This window comes from Rhinolophus hipposideros (assembly GCF_964194185.1).
Source record: "Rhinolophus hipposideros genome assembly, chromosome: 3".
Taxonomy (NCBI): Eukaryota; Metazoa; Chordata; class Mammalia; order Chiroptera; family Rhinolophidae; genus Rhinolophus; species Rhinolophus hipposideros.
The window spans coordinates 73880571-73892838 of NC_138049.1; positions in this window are offsets into that span (position 1 = coordinate 73880571).

Genomic DNA, 12268 nt, shown 5'->3' on the forward strand with positions numbered 1-12268 from the left:
TGTCCTGAACTGCAGAACAGCTAACTAGGTACCGATATAACTCAGTGGATAAGAATGTGGGCACTGGAGTCATAGCATTGAGTTCAAATCTTACTTCTGCCTTTTAAGAAGCTATATAACGTTGGGAAATTACTCAACCAATAATCCTAAGCTCATCTTTAAACAGGGATAATATTAGTACTTACCCTATTTGTTTGCTGGGTGGATTAAAGGTAATACATGTGAAACACCTGCTTTACATTTAGTTAAATATTAAATAATATTTCAATAAATAATAGCTTCATCATTTGAAAATAATATTAATGAATCAAATACAGGGAATGACTTCTCTGGTCACATTATTCCTGAGTCAGCACTAAAGTGATTTTATCATCAAACTCCAGTTTTTACTGTGGATTGCTCTCCCCAAACAAGAGTAACTTCCATGTATGTGATCACACCAGAACCTAAGAATTGTGGGTAACAGCTGTAAGATTTAACCTAGGTCCATAAGATTCTGTGGAAGTCAGAAGAATGCTAATAGCTAGTGGGGCAGTGCAGTGTTAGGAGCACATCTTTTGAAATCAGACTGCTAGGATTTAAGTACAGGCTCTCCACCTATTATGTGATATATACTTAACCGCATTTTGCCAGCATCTTCATCTGTAATATTGCACCTATCACATAAGGCATTTGGAAGGATTACCAAGCAAATAACAGGCAAAGAACTTAGAACAATGCACATACAGTAAGCAAGCAATCAGTTAGCTGCTGCCACAAATGAGACATGATATCCACAGAGAGCTGACATATTGGAAAGAGGATTGGACGGATGTTATGGAAGAGCCACGACAATGCCATCCAATGATTTTCCTGTTACACAGGAACACATGGGATCCATAATCTATGATCATTATCATTGTCATCCACATCTTGGTGTTCCTTTACCAGGAGATAAACTTCACTGAGGAGGTGAAAATGGAACATCTGCTCAATGTTCCTGTTTTTTCAGAAATGAGACAGCTTGCTTCTTTCATATCTAAAAAGGACACCAGTGTACTGGATGAGAAAGAGAGTAATGATTTGATGTCCTCAGGCCCATCATTTCTTTCCCAAAAAGGCAATAAAAGGAAGCACACAGAGACACACACACACACACACACACACACACACACACACACACACACACACACACACACATACATCTGAAGCACTCATCTTGTCATACCTTCAGGACTTGGCTGTGGGGTGCAAGAGACTCTTTCTATGTCTGTCCCTTTAACCAATGAGCCACACATCTCAACGTCCCAGAGTCCTTGACAGAATTCCACTTTCAACACAGGGCTGAAGACCATAGAATTAATATCTAATATTAACACTGTCTTGGGTAGAAAATAAAGAACTAGTAAATAAAGAATCTTTTTTGACTGGTCTCTGTCTCTTGGTATCCTAAAACTTCTATCTCATTGCAGAAAATGAAAACATCCCTATTTGGGGCAGTGCCAAAACTACTTGGACATCAGAAACCTGAGTTTTAGCTCCCCACTCCAACTTTAACTCTGTGATTTGTGAGTCACCTAAGCTTTAATAACTAGTTTTTGGGTTCCTCACTTGAAAACAGTTGGGTGAGAGAGTCAATTCTGAGTTGATAATAAATATAGATAAATCACTTACTTAATCTTCTCATCCTATTAATTGATAAATTTGAAAGAACTTTGTCAAGGCAAAAGTTTAGGGGGCAGCCCTCTGTAACATTTTGCAAAGGAAGAAATCCCTACCATTCCCTATTGTCCCAGATTTCCACATGTCCTAATCTGTGTATCTGACAGGACTCTATTACCCTTCAAGATGGCAATGAACAAGGTCTCTCATGGAGAGAGACCTTAGTTGCAGGGGGGGAGCCCACCATCGCTCGCGGGACTCAAGGAGAGATGGGCTGGGCCTTGTGACTCAAACATTCAAATTCCTGCTTTCAATGTCTCCTCTATTAAAGCTACCACTTCCACACTGGCCTCACAGGAAGGCATGGCTCTTACTTAACAACTTTAAATCTTTCTTAAATTCCCTTCAATGCAACTGAAAAAAGCCAAAACATTTAGAAATCACTAATATCTAAGCAGTAACAAAAGGAGAATAAGTGGGCAATTACTTAGGTAATTTGTTTTATGTGGTATAATTCACTCATCTTCAGTCTCTTCCCTCTCTCCCAGGCTTCCTCGAAGCAGCCATCTTAAACCCCTCCTATCTGGGAGCAACCTCAAGCATGTCTAAATACCCCAAAATCCAGACCCAAGAGGGCACTACCCAGAGAAAGGCAAGAGTTTCCTCTACCACTTCCTGAGTTCCATTTTCCTGTCTAAGGACCCACAATTTCCTCAGATTATGGGCCCCAGGAATAGCTGTCCCTTTCAGGGAGATGCAATTCCCATTTTAGGACCTTCCTCATTAGAAAAATTGTATCACAAACAGGCATTCACTTTAGGGAAGGGAAGAAGAAAGCAGTGTGCCCCACGGAAGGGAGATCCTTTCTTAATAGGTTAGTGGTTACCAGAAGGTAAGGGGTGAAGAAGAGGTGGGAGATGAGGGTAAATGGGGTCAAATATATGGTGATGGACGGAGAACTGACTCTGGGTGGTGAACACACAATGTGATATATAGACGATGTATTACAGAATTGTACACCTGAAATCTATGTAACTTTACTAACCATTGTCATCGCAATAAACTTTAATTAAAAAAACAAAACATAATAATGCACTTTCTTATTGGGGAATTTCTAGACAGTTTTCCTAAATGGGAGGGGTTTCTTAGATTCTCACAAAACATTTTTATTCAGATAAGCTAGGTCATAATAAAAAAGAACACGTGGGAGGCTGGTGCTGTACAGAGACAGCCTCTCAAAAGCTCACCAAGCAACCAAACCACTAACAAGTACATCTTGCTACCTTTTCAGTTATATTTGTTCTTCTCCAGCTGTAATTATAAAAGAAGTATTATGAGGAAAGAAAGTACTTCAAGCGCAAAGCAAAAGTGGGAGGAATAAAAGGGAGTAATAAACACACGTTACAGGATTTATGGAGAGTCTTTGATTCCATGAGGAGATTAAAATTCCACAAATTCTAGGTCAAACTTTACTTGCCATAACTTATTCCCTAACCAAAACTGGCTAGAAGAATGAGAGCAGAATACAGCAATAGGATCTTTCTAAACTGTACAAGGGTTAACTATCTCTTGGGTTTTGAAAATCAAGATTTACTTTATAAAATCAAAAAGCAGATCCCACTCTGGATATGTTTTTTTTACTCCAAAACTAACAAATTAACTTGCATAAATTACATGCCAGAGGTAAGAATGCGTACTAAAGAGTATATGGTAACAGGAGTAAGCAGAATATTTTAATAATATTATTATCTGTTTGCACAGAAAGGAGAGAAAACTCTCCAATCTCATTTCATTTTTAGTATACAACAGGAATTTTAAAATTAGGCAACAATTTACGGGAAGTTTTCTTTACTCTAATCCTCTTGTGCCCCCTAGTGGCAGTATATTTTTATGTGATTATTTTTCCCCAGCTTTATTGAAGTATTGACAAAAATTGCGTATATTTAAGGTGTACAATGTGATGATCCAATATATGCGGACATTGTGAAGTGATTACCATAATAAACTTAATATATTCATAGCTACCTTTTTTTCTTGGTGTGGTGAGAACAATTAAGATCTACACTTTCAGCAAATTTCAAGTGTACAACGATATTAACTATGGTCTCCATGTTGTATCTTCAATTCCAAGGATTTATTTACCTTATAACTGAAAGTTTGCACCCTTTGATCAACATTGCCCCATGTTTCCACCCCAACCCCTAGTAGCCCCCATCCTACTCTCTGGTTCTATGAGTTTGATGTTTTTGCCATTAGGAATATTCAGTTGTCATATATCTACCATAGAGTAACTCTATTACCTTCTATGCCTATCATAACCCTTATAACAAACTTATTAAACACATTTGACTGTCTAATAAAACTTCATGCCATTTTAGAATGTAAAATTGTGTATTAACTTTACCCAAATTATTTTCCCTGGAAATATTCTGAGAAAAAGAACGTTAATGTGCTGGTCTCCAGATTTGAAAAGCACAGAATAGAATCCTTGATAAAAATCCCACACACACACACACATACACACTTTCTCTTTTTCCAGTCTTTTCTTCATCTGAATAAATGCCTCTCCATCACCTAGTTGCTAAGGCCAGACTTTTGACTCCTCTTTTCCTCACTTCCTACATCTAATCTATTCCAAAATCTTCCTGATTAATATCTCCATAATACTTCAAGTCTGCATTTTAAACACATACAAAGGGAAACTAGAATTCAAAGGAGACTAAAATAATATATCTGACTGATGGGAGAAAAATAAAGTGTATGTAGAAATAGAAGACAAAAGGAAAAGAATATTCAGGAAGGAAAATAGTCAACAGTATCAAATGCTACCAGATGTCAAGAAAAGAAGGAGGGAAACTGTCCTTTAGATACAGAGAAAAAGAAGAGAGGTGACCCCTTTACCTACAGTGACTTTTATACAGTAAGTCCAGGCTTCAGGGTTTTGAAGAATAGATAAGAAGTAAGGAAGTGTAGATAATAAATAGAGAAAATTCTATCCAAAAAATTGGCTATAAAGGGAAAAGAGAGTCACAGCTGACAGCGCCACAGTTTTTTCATATATCAAAGCCTCAAGATTTAAAAAAAATTCTCCTACTAATGAGTCATATTACTATTCTTTCACAATATCACTTATTTAATAATTAATTCAATACTCCAAAAGCATATTCAGTAACTCATACCTACGAGATTTATTACTAAAATTAGTTAAAACTAAGAATGGAAACCTTTTTACTTCCGCAGATTTCGACAAGGGCAGCAAGACATTAGATAATGCAATAACACACAAAGCTGCATTTACTCATAACCTTACAAATTAAGGTTAACTGTATATTTAGCACTTAAAACACATGACTTAAATATCTATAGTGTTTGAGAATCAGCTAAAATTCTCCAACTGAAATTGAATAAACCACATAACAGTTATGATTAGTACTATTCCATATTTCTGTATCTCCTGCATTTCTTTCTTTCTACCTTTTTCCTGCCTTTTTTCCTCTATCTCTAGTCCTGTATTTTTTTATTTATTCATGTGAAGAAGTCCTAATTACTGGTACTACAAATTATATTATTCAGTTAAACATTTTTTAATATCTATAGTGTTAAAAGTAGTGTTAAGTGCTGAGAGAGAAAAAACATGAGTGTGATATTGTTCCTTGTAATTAATATTTGCAATACTGTCATTTATAAGAAAAAAGTATATTTGGCCATTCAGATGACCAAAATATATTTCTCATATATATTTGGTCTTCATCCCTGGTTTCTGGCTCACTGCTCCCAAAACCCTAGGAATTTCCTAAGTGATGAGAACAATAAAGGAGTCTTTTGTTATGTTAATGAAGTGACTTTTGGAAAGTACCTAAGCACTGGGGCTGATTGACAGTGGTGCCAACTACATAATTAGAGGATTGGAACTTTTAGCCCCACTCCCAAATTGTTTCTCTCTGATGCCATTCTTTCCTCTAAAGAAAATGTTTTTCTTCCCAGAGCCACAAAATCACTTCAATCACCATTCCAGCTATAGGCTTTACAGTACCTATGCCTAAGCAAAGCAAAGCAACACAATCCCCTTCAAACCAATTTTATTTTTTCCCTGCAATCTTTTATCTAAAATAAAATGTCTGAAGCAAAAGAGATTTCCAGTCTCTAGTTCTTGTACATAGAAAAGGGGAAGAGGGACTGGAGATTGAGTTCAATCACCAGTGGTCAATGATTTAATCAATCATGCTTACATAATGAAGCCTCCATAAAAAAAACAAAAAAAGCAAGGGTTCCAAAAGCTTCTGGATTAGTGAACACACAGAGATGCAGGGAAAGTTGCTTACCTGGAGAGAGGACATGGAAGCTCCTCGTACTTTCCCCATATCTTGCCCTACGAATCCATCTAGCTGTTCCTGAGTTATATCCTTTTATAATAAACCAGTAATCTAGTGAGTAAACAGGTTTCCTTAGTTGTGTAAGCCACTCTAGCAAGTTGATCTAAGCCAAGGAGGGGTTGTGGGAACCTCTAATTTATAGCCAGTCAGCCAGAAGAAACAGGTAACTGTCTGGGCTTGCGACTGGCATCTGAAGGGGTTGGGAGAGGAGAGGGCAGTCTTGTAGTACTGAACCCTTAATCTGTGGTATCTGATGCTATCTCCAGGTAGATAGTGTCAGAATTGAGTTGAATTGTAGGACAACCAGCTGGTGTCTGAGAATTGCTTAGTGAGAGGGAACCCCACACACTTGTTGAAATTGGTGACCAGAACATACATTTAGTATCTAAAATAATTTACTGAGGTTCTGGAGGGAACCAGGCAATGGGCCTAAAAAAAAGTATTTCCTTCATTCCAAAAAAAATTAAATTTTTTTGGACTATACCATACCTAGTATCTACTATATGCCAAACTCTGTACAGATAGTGAAAATCAAGGACTAAAGCATAACCCCTACTCTTCAGGAACCTGCTTCTCCGTGCTTCTGATAAGTGGAGAAGAGAAAAGATTAAGGAAAGGAGGCAATATTAGAAGTGAGCATAGGACTCTCAGAAGCTAATGAGAAAAATCCAGTCTAATGACACAAATCTAGTTTGAATTTCCCCCAAACAGAGAAAATATCCTTTCCAGTGTGCTTCTTTAAAATGAAAATGAAGGACACTTTGGTTGATTCCTCGAAAATATCCTTCAATAATGATTGAATAAAGAATATGTGGTACATATACACAATGAAATATCACTCTGCCATAAGAAAAGATGAAATAGTGCCATTTGCGACCACACAGATGGATCTTGAGATTATTATGCTAAGCAAAATAAATCAGACAGAAAAAGTCGAGAACCATATGACTTCACTGATATGTGGGATAGAAAACTGAAAGCAACAAAGGAAGAAAGAACAAAGAAACAAAACTCATAGACACAGACAATAGTTGAGTGGTTACCAGAGGATAAGTGGAGGAGAGGGGATAGAAGAGGGTAAAGGTGGTAAAATATATGGTGATAGAAGGAGAACTGACCCTGGGTGGTGAGCACACAATGTGATCTATAGATGATGTATTACAGGATTATATACTTGAAACCTATGTAATTTTACTAACCATTGTCACCCCAATAAATTTTTTAAAAATGAAAAAGAAAATTAAAACTTTCAAACCGCAAGCTTTTACTTGACAATTTACCAAATTACCTTACCTGCCTAATAACTTCTTCTGTTCTTTTAATTTCTGTTAACCTGTTACTAAGAAAACAAAATGCATAGTAACTTACAGAGGAAAATAAAAACAACAAAAACAAAACAAAACACTAAAACTGGAAAATCAAACCTTTAAGAAAACAAAAGAGAAAATTTCTGTTTTTCATTTGTTTGGAATGTCATAACCTTTAGTGCATAACTTTATTATTATTATGTTATTATTTATAAATATAAAGTTCAGATTCTATAGAATACTCTGGATATTTCAGTCAGATAGCATTTATCATAAATATGGAGATATAGTTAAATAGATAGATGATAGATAGATAGAGAGAGAGATAGATAGATGATAGATAGATAGATAGATACAGAGAGTCTATGGTGAACGGTAGAAAATTCTGTTAATTAGGCTGACAATGTGGTAAGTGAATCAAGACCAACGACAATGAAAGCAATTAGTTCACAGTGCAAGGGAATATAATAAAATACTAAATTGTGTCTTGCAGACTCTAAAGCAGGAATCTCAAATTCCCAGGTTAAGTGCCACCACCCAGCCTTTTCTCACCCATGCAGACATTCACAGCTCATTCCAGCTTCGTTCCCAATGGGTCCTTTTGTTCCCATTGCCTCAGAATCGCTGGCAGAGTCCCTCAAGGCAGTCATTATCAAATGGTTACAGCTGGTGTTTAAGGGGAGCTCTGTTTTCCATCACCGTTATAACAAGGTTTATTTTAAAAAAATAAAAGTTAGCCTAGAATGGATGGCAATCCGATCCTTCCACCTGTGAGTGAAGACATGGAGGCAGGAATGCTGACAGCTGAGGGTAAATGTTGGGGACTTAGCCATTACTACTGGGCTCGCAGGACAGGAAGCAAGAACTGGGAAAGCTATCAACATGCTAGTATTCAAACTCCAGGTAAGGCCGTGGGTTTATTCATTCCACAATGTCTACTGAGTGACTGCTACCCATGAGGCAGAAGTCCCAATTTTGCTCAAGTTGTAGAGGGGGGAAAAAAGTTGTAAAACTTGTGGAATGCACGTCACCTCCCTGGATCTTAGTAAAATTGGGGGGCTTTATTAGTTTCTTAAGACTGCCATAACAAAATACCACAAACTGGGTGGTTTAAAACAACAGAGACTGTCTCACAATTTTTAAGTCTACAAGTCTGAAATCAAGGTGTCAACAAGGCCATGCTTACCTCTGAAACCTATAGAAGAATCCTTCCTTGCCTCTTTCTAGCTTCTAGGAGTTTGCTGGTGATCTTTGGCAGTCCTTGGCTTGTAGCTGCCTAAGTTCAGTCTCTGCTTTTGTTGTCACACAACATTCTCCCTTGGATCTCTGTCTTCACATGACCATCTTCTTATAATCTCATAAGGACACCAGTTTCACTGGGTTGGTAGCTCACCCTACTCTAGTATGACTTCATCTTAACTAGTTACATCTGCAGCAGTCCTATTTCCAAATAGCCACATTCTGAAGTACTGAGGTTTGTGAGGACTTCAACGTATCTTTTGGGGGAACACAATTCAATCTGTACTAGGAGCTAAACTAGAAAATCTTTTAACCCCTACCAATCAATGAAAAAAAAAGTGATGGATAAGATACCAACTTAAAAAGTGTTAGCCCCTAATGATCAGCAGCTTCTGCCAGGTAATCAGTCTGCATTGTGAGCTTGCAGGTGACAGTCTTTCCGATATTTGAAGAAAAATTCCAGTCCACATTGTTGCTTTCACCAGCTGAGCATTCCCACATCCTTTTATTTTTCATCTTAACATTATTACGGCTGCTCTGCCTCATAGGCTCTCTAGTAGGTCTACCTTCTTAAATTGTGACGTTAGTGACCAGGCATAACACCATGAAACATGCAGGCTATACTAGAACTAATCCTCCCTTGTTCAAAAACTGGGCGTATTTGCTCTCTTTTCACTGACTCATACTTTGTTTAACCATCAAGTCTTTTTTATGTATTTTACCATTTAATGTCTCCCTCATCCTCAACTCATGCAGTTGTCTGATCTTATAAATTATTATAACATAAAAGAGAATAAAGGCTTACTAACAATTATCACCCCAATAAACAAGGGAGAGAGAGAGAGAGAGAGAGAGAGAGAGAGAGAGAGAGAGAGAGAGAGAAAAGAAGAGAGAGAGAGAGACAATAAAGGCCAACTACCAATCAGAGTAGAGAATTATGCAAAGTTCTCTTATCACTCCTCCACCCCAGGGAGGTGGCCTACCAGCAGAACAGGCAGAAGAGAGAACTAAAAGCTTTGAGTCACAGCTCATGTAAAACCAAGAAAAAACTGAAGGCAAAAAGGGAGACTTAGTACTTGCTGATTTCTGAAAGGAAATAATCGATAGGAAAAATGGAGATGGTGGAAACTTTAGAATGGAGAACAGAGATTAAAGACAGGGGAAGAAGAGGGAGGTGACCTAAAGCAAGCCACAGGACTCCACCTACAAGTTTCTCTGCTAGCATAGGAGAGATCCTTGTGGGGACACTACAAAAGATGATGCTTCGTGTTCCTATACAGCCTAATGGGACAGCGTAACTAGACTAAGGGGCACACTATCCCCACATCTGAATCTCTATAATCTGGGTTTATCGCTGGTGACCTTGAATAAATTGTTACTTGAAGCTTCTTGGAGATGCTATTTGTAAATCATTTAAGCAGAGGCCGGCCTGGTGGCTCAGGCGGTTAGAGCTCCATGCTCCTAACTCCGAAGGCTGCCAGTTCATTTCCCACATGGGCCAGTGGGCTCTCAACCACAAGGTTGCCAGTTCAATTCCTCGACTGCCGCAAGGGATGGAGGGCTCCGCCCCCTGTAACTAGAAAAAACGGCAACTGGACCTGGAGCTGAGCTGCGCCCTCCACAACTAAGACTGAAAGGACAACAACTTGACTTGGAAAAAAGTCCTAGAAGTACACACTGTTCCCCGATAAAGTCCTGTTCCCCTTCCCCCTCCCCAAAAAAAGTTTTTAAATCATTTAATCAGACATGATGACCCAAACAGTAGCAGGGAGAAGAGAATCTATCAACTGCCAAGCCAAGCACAACCTCTGGTCCATTGTGAGCATTAGATATAACACCAGAGCAGGTTACAGGTATCACAGGAACCCACCCAGAGGAACAACTCAGCAAGAGAATGGGAGAGTTCCCTTCCCTCCTACCAACAGTTATGCATATACAGCTAGAGCCCAAACTATATCCACTGACATACACAGATAAATAGTCACAACCATAATTTATTAAGCACCTAACATATACCAGGTATTGCAAAACATGCCCAAGGTCACACTTTTGGTAGAGGTGCCGGGGTCTCTGAGGGAAGGCAATAAATAGCACCTTTCAACCTCATCTGGTATACAAACATCAACAGATGAAGGAACCAAAATATTCACTCTCTTCCTCATAAAGACCAAGTTGGAGGATATGGCCTGGTATGAGAAGCCAGTGGGGCTGCCCACTGAAACTCATTTCTGGCCAACTTCCTCCCTCATCCCCGGCAGCGCAGGACCCAGGAAGGTCTAGGCAGCACAAGGGAACTGATCTTATGTACATCCTGTCACCTTTGCTTTATTCTACTGGCTAAGAAGCAAGTCATAGGTCACACCCACACTCAAGGAGAGAAGATCCACAATGGCGTGAAAGCCATTACATATTCCAGTGGTTCCCAGACTGATGTGCTCACCAGAAGCACCTGGAAGCTTAACAACTCAGCTTTAGAGTTGCTACACTTGCTGAATTAGGATTTCTAGAAGTAAAACCAAAGTTCTTTTGTTAAACCAAGTTCTTTAGGGGAGGCTGATGAGCAACCAAGTTTGGAAACTACCATTATAGACATTTTCAATACGTCATTACGTCTTGTCCCAGTCTCCAACCTAAGATTCCTGGAGTTGAGGTATAGACTTAGTTGTTAATACCTGTCCAGTGATTCTAATGATGCTTGTTGTGTAAAAATGGCATTAATTGACAAAATGAGATGTGATTAAAAAATACGGTGAATGTTTAAATTTTAAAAATTTATTACAGTAAAAGACATGTTGCCATTAATCCCCCTTAAAATACTCCCCCTCACTTCCAACACACTTATCCCATCATTCTTGCCACTTTCTGAAGCAGTTCTGGAAGTCCTCTTTCCTGAGTGTCTTTAGTTGCGCTGTTGTGGCTACCTCGATGTCCTGAATCGTTTCAAAACATTTACCTTTCATGGTCGTTTTGACTTTGGAGAAGAGCCAGAAGTCGCATGGTGCCAGATCCAATAAATAAGGCAGATAAGGACACACCATAATGTTTTTATTTGACAGAAATTGCTGTACCAAAAGCGATGTGTGACACACAGCCTTTCCTTTGTGATCACAAAATATGGTGAATGCTGCTGCCAAGTGCCATCCAACAAAAAGGCAGGGATCTTCAATACGGTAAGCAGTACATGGAACCTTAATAAGAGTGTGTGACAAGTTTCAACTTGTTCAGTGCAGTCAGTTGGGTGTGAGTTATGGTTGAAAGAAGGTGTGTTTTAAAGCGTGCCCTAAATCATCCTCCATCATGACAATACTCAGTGTCACACATCGCTTCTGGTACAGCAATTTCTGTGAAACAAAAACATTACAGTGTGTCATCATCTACCTTATTCACCACGTCTGGCACCATGTGACTTCTGGTTCTTCCCGAAGGTCAAAATGATTCAGGACATCGAGGCACCCACAACAGTGCAACTAAAGACACTCATTAAAGGAGGACTTCCAGAACTGCTTCAGAAAGTGGCAAGAATATGGGATAGGTGTGTTCAAAGCGGGGGTGGGGGTAGCATTTTGAGGGGAATTAATGGCAATGTGTCTTTTACTGTAATAATTTTTTTTATTTAAACATTCACCACATTGTTTGGTCACACTTCGTAGGGGATCTAGAAGAGCCCAGCATCCCTTAGCTAGGAAGTTTCTCAACCTTAGCACTATT